This window comes from Coturnix japonica, chromosome 2, assembly GCF_001577835.2.
Source record: "Coturnix japonica isolate 7356 chromosome 2, Coturnix japonica 2.1, whole genome shotgun sequence".
Taxonomy (NCBI): domain Eukaryota; kingdom Metazoa; phylum Chordata; class Aves; order Galliformes; family Phasianidae; genus Coturnix; species Coturnix japonica.
In genome coordinates, this window is record NC_029517.1 from 127,015,987 (window position 1) to 127,021,835 (window position 5,849).

The following is a 5,849-nucleotide window of genomic DNA, read 5'->3' on the forward strand; positions in this document are numbered from 1 at the left end:
GCTTACTGATGTGGATCCCTGAAATCATCCCCTCAGGTGAACTCATTATTAATATTTTTAAATGTCAACATTTCATATGGAATCCTAAAATTTGGGCTTTACTTTTTTTTGCATCAGCAATGACTATGAAGTATCCCAAAGAAAGCACTGGCTTAATGAGTATATCTGCTTGGAGAGGAAAGTGGTGGTTAACCATTCAAATCTATCTCTCTGAAGACTAATATTTGCCTATCCCAAAGAGCCAGCCTGGCATACCTGTATGTGCCATCATTGCTCTAAGAAGAGACGTATGAAAGGAGTCTGAAATGGACCTCTCACCGACCATGGGAGTGTTCAAGAAATGTTTGGATAGTGTGTTGATGAATTTGATGTAGCTGGGAAGTATTGGTAATGGTTGGACTAGATGATCTTCTAGGACTTTTCCAACCTTGATAATTCTGTGCTTCTGTGACTTAATGAGAAAGGTTCCTTTCCCTACTTGCACTAATGACTACTCCAACACCACTGTTTGCTTTTGTTGTCAAGATAATGACAGATTATACTCAGGCAAAGAGAGTCCCAGTGCATCATGTGGATAACTCATGGGAAGAGTTTACAATAACATGAACAGCCTGAGCACTGGAAAAATCAGCCACTTCCAAAAGATGTGAATATATGTCTGCTTAGTATGGGACACCAACAAAGTCTTTCTTCCTAAAGAGATACATTTTATCTGGAGAGGATATAGGAGGCATGAAAAAACTTTAAATAACATATTTAAAGTGCCCCAGCTGATGCTGTTCTGAGACCAGGTCTCCCTGTGAGGCTGTAGCCACAGAGCCCTGCAACCCCACAGGCTTTTACAGCTCTGTTTTACTGGGATAACGTCAAGGCTTTCAGGCCTCACAGGTTTATGTCATGCAGTCTGTGGATATTTTGCTTGACAGTGAAGCAGGCTGGAGGCAGCCTTGGCTGCAGTGCATCCAGAGATGATTGCATTATCTGCTCTGGGCCACCCTGTATTGGATAATAACATTTGGTTAATCATAAACATTATTCAGTGGGAAATGTAGATGTTAATAAACTAGTACTGTGAAAGGAACTTACAATGGCTATAAAATGCAAAGTATATGTCACCCTTTATAATTCACCACCATTAAATTACACTGTATGTTTATCACGTTGCTGGCTGGAGGCATCTTTAAATTGTCTGTGGCCTTTTTCAGTCCTCCAGACTAAACCCATCTTTCTAGGGTCTAGCTAATGGCTACTTTTGCATTGCTTTATTTTTTGGTAGATTTTTTGTTCTTTCTCTATTTTGGCTAAAGAGACTGTCTTCATAGAGAAACACAATGTAATTCATGCAAGTCAGAAAATATTTCTCTTATAGTAAACAAGGCCTTGCATAACCTCATTATCAAACATCTCAGTCTCACAAGAACACTATATTTCTCAATTCTAAAAGCTGTGGCAATAAGTACTTTATCTATGTACACATAGGTATGCATGTGTACGTACATATATATGTAATACCTGCTTATATATTGGTGTATATATACAAGCATGTATGTATATTTCCCCATTCAAGAAAAAATTCCTTCATGCTGTTTCACCTAACCTGAGTGACAATGTTTTAAAACGTGGATATTTTATATTTGAGATGCTTTACTGTACAGAAACTTGCACTCAAAACAAATCAAAACAAAACAAAAAAATCAACAACAAAAAAACCCAACAAATCTCATGAGGGAAGGATATGAAATAAAACAAGCTTGCTTCACAAAGATCTGTCTACCCTCTAGGTGAATTCAGGTCAGCACACATTTTGGTGAATGAAGCCTTTTATTTTTGTTCTGAATGGACGTTTTATTTCCTATCCCACAAGAGGGCAGCAAAGGAAAATGGTTGCCAAACACAAGACAAAAACATTCAAGGACGTTTAAGCATTTAAGTTTCCTGCTGTGCTTAATAAGACACCGAAAATACCATTGTGTGGGAACTAAGAGAGCTTGCTGAAAACCACCTGATGGGAGAAAGATATATATATATATATATATATATTAATGCTCTCCAAGCTTCCCAATCTGTAGAGAGCATAATTAAGTTACTTGCTATTACCTTCAGATACGCTCCTTAGTCATGTGATGCTGGCACAGCAGCTCAGCAAGGTCTCCTGAGCTTCAGCATCCTCATCTGTAGTGCTAATTGTTCAGCTCTTGCCAAATTTAAGTGCTTTCTCCCAAATCCCTTCCTCTCTTTCTAAGGGTTCATTCTTTGCCTCACGAAGCACTGACACTAATAGCAAGGTTTGGGCTTAAAGTGCTCTGATGACAACACAACCACCCCACTTTTGGTTGTTTTATCCCCAGATAACACCTGAGTAATAAAGGAATCCTGATATAAAAGGGGATTTTGTCAACAGACAGCCTTATCAGGAGCTGTTCAAGCAGGAGACAGAGCATTTTAGCTGCTCCGAGTTGCTGAGGGTGTGTCTGCGTGCTCTGGTGTCTGTGCTGAATGCAAATGGAGATTTACTCAAAGAAGAGGAACTGTGCTGCATCCTGTCTTTTCATTTGTGCATTCTGCAGTCCTGCATCCAGCAGGGCATCAGCATGTTAATCACCTTTAAAACATACAGGAGACTTTTTCTCATATTGATTGTTTCAGCCTCTAAATGAATGAGGGACTGAAGGCAGAGACAAAAAGCTTGCATAGAAAAGTGGAGGCATTTTTCCAAGGACCATATTAGAGTTTGGATTTGAACCCAGATCCCACTCATTTTGTAGCTTTGGGGTGGCGGTGCTTTCTGCTACCACTGTCATATCTTTCCTAACAGAAAAATGAACTCTGGGTGATACACCGATACAAATAACAAGGACTACAACCTGATGGCCTCAATTGTTTAAAGTTGCATCGCACTCCATGCCAGGTGCTTCCAGTGAATGCAGTAGGATAATGTGTGAAGAAAGAAACAAGTGTAACCAGGGCTGTTGCTGTTTAGCTGAGGTAAAGGATAAACTGTTGTTTCAAGGGATATTCATAAGAAATTGGGCTTACATGCATGAGACAGGCATCTCCATTCTTAGATACACTCAAGGTCAGGTTGGATGGGGCTCTGAGTGACCTGCTCTAGCGGTAGGCAACCCTGTTCATTGAAGGGCAGTTGGACTAGATAAGGTTTAAAAGTCACTTCCAATGCAAATGATACTATGATCCATCCATCATGTGCCTGATTGCCAGAAAACAAACCTAAGAATCTGCTCCAGGGGAAGCATCATGTGCTCCCACCTGCTGGTCAGATGGAGAAGTGAGCTGTGGCCCTGCTTTTATCTGTGGTGGATGCTGAAACATGGAGATGATGGCTTAAAATCCCTTCCCCTTCCCCTTCCCCTTCCCCTTCCCCTTCCCCTTGCCCCTTCCCCCTGCCCGTTCCCCTTCCCTCGCCCTTCCGCCTTCCCCTTCCCCTTCCCTTCCCTCCTCTCCTTTTTTCTTTCAACTTACTGTTGATTTCCTAGAGAAAAACTTGGCTTAGCTTCATCACAGAAGTGACAGCTGCTGGGCCCTTCTTGCTTTCACTAATGGAGTAATGTGCCCTCTTTCACTGCTGTGATTTACCTTCATTTGCAAGCAGGGAGCAGAATCCTGCATCCTTTAGAGGATCCACCTGCAAATGTGCAAGTTACCTCAATGCATCTACTTGTCACCGGCTTTTTGTCCTACACTGTCTCATGCTTCTGATCTGACTCACTGTGTGTAAGGCTGTCTTCAATCAGGGTTGGTCAAAAATTTCTTGCAGGAAGGGCCTTGGCTGAGCTCTGGTTAAAATCAGGAGAAAGACACCCAGGATACATCAGGTACTCAATGTAACACTTTCAGCTAAGAGAAAAACAAATATTTTCTGTGTTAGACTGAACATCTGAAATGGTAAGTGCTGTTCAACCCTCCAGAGCTCTCACAGGTACTGAGATGAGACCCTGGGAGTGGTTATTTTTAATGCTCAGTGGGTGTATCTCTCAAACCAAAAGTTCACTCTCTAGTTATTCTGTACTGGGAAAATAATGAAAGAATCAATCAAATCTAATACTGTCAGAAAACAGAACAAAAATCCATTGTGATTCTCTTCTGAGGCTCTAAGAGATTAGATCTCCTCAGGCAGGAATGCTTCTATAAGGGTTTTGTTTATGGGAGAAAAAAAAAAAACAACAAAAAAAAAACTTTGATAGATGTCTATGGTCAGTTCAGCAAAGCAGCTTGTAAAAGCCTTTTGTACAATTTTCTGAAGTGACACAGCACAGTTCTTTAAGTCTGTGTTAAGATCAAGAACCTGAAGTGGAATTTTGCTCCTGACATGAACAGACCAAACAGCTTCAAGCAAATCCCTCTGGTGCTTACTTCTTCTCCTTTCCCCCTTCATCAATTTTGCCTGCTTTGATTGCAGCCTCCTCAAGGACTGCTGCTAATCGACACACATTCAGATGTAGGTGATGATCTGTGCTCTCTAAGAACTCTCAGGGCGTCTCGTTGAGTCCCACCACTCTAGATACTATCTGCAACGATGGTTATGAGGAATACCCAAGAAATCCCCTCCATTAAGCAGTGCCTTCTGGGGTATTGGCAGCTTCACAAAGAAGATCTGCAGTTGTGCAAAACCACTTCTGAACTTCCATTCATGACTGTGACTTCACCTGACCCTGTGTTTGATAACATTTCAGAGGCATTGAATAAAAATGGAGTGAAGTGAGGATTTCCAGCTTTAGACAGGGTCTGGTATTACAAATCAACAAGAATCTGATGTAGTGTAAGGGAAAGTGTAAGATGAATTAGTCAGATAATTTGGATTGTTGCCTTAGGCTTATCGAAAATAATGTTTTGGAGATATAATGCACAGGGTAATGTTTTCAGGATTTTCCAGTGCAATAACTCCATTGGAAATGCTCAAATATTAACCTGCTTAAATGTTAGAAGGTGCTGGATTATGTATTCTACAAAGTGAAGCTGCTATGCAAGTTTTACTTCTCCTGCAGTACTGAGATGGCTTCAAATGGCTGATATCATTACTAGACTTGACTTACATGCGTCCCCTGATCAGAGACAATGAAGACTCCAGAACCTCACTAAGTCACAACATGTCACAAAGGTTGTTTTTTAACTGCAGTTGCTGGGGACTGTCAGCAGGTACCCAGCCTACTGCAACTGATACCTCTGTGAACAACAACAATTTGGCCGTGCAGCATGAATACTGCTGTGCTGACTACGAAAGTGCTGCGAGTTGTCTGTACATGCTTTCCGACTGCAACCCTATAAATTTCATGGCTTACTAATGTTTAAGAGGGAGAAATCCCGAGTATTATTGTCATTGTTTCTTTCCTTTAAATTTTCCTCGCACATCTGGCTGCTGTATAGGTGAAGATTCTAAAATAATCTCTGCCAAGGCTCAAGTGAAACACAGGAAATGCTAGAGCTTGCCAAGAGGCAATCAGAATAGAAAAAGTCAGTCTGTTTTCCCTGTCTCATTTCAATTCCTATCTCATTCAAAGCTTGATCATTTTGCATTAAAACCATATATTTCCAAATTGATACAGCCAGCCACTGTTGGTCAGCTTGGGCTCTACAACTGAGCTGAAAAATTCAGAAAATGCTATGTAACCTTCTGGAAAACTGATATGATCACTGAGAACAATGTCAGATGATTTCCATGCGCTTTAATTTGCATTCTAAACTTTCTGCTCAGCTATAAATACAGCAGCGTTATATTTCTGGATAGATCTGCTTTCCTTGTTCCAGGCAGAGTGTCGAGCTTGAGAAAAGCATCTGATGCTTATTTGTTAGAGGCCCACGTGAGTCAAGAGATTCTTTTTTTTAAAAATGAT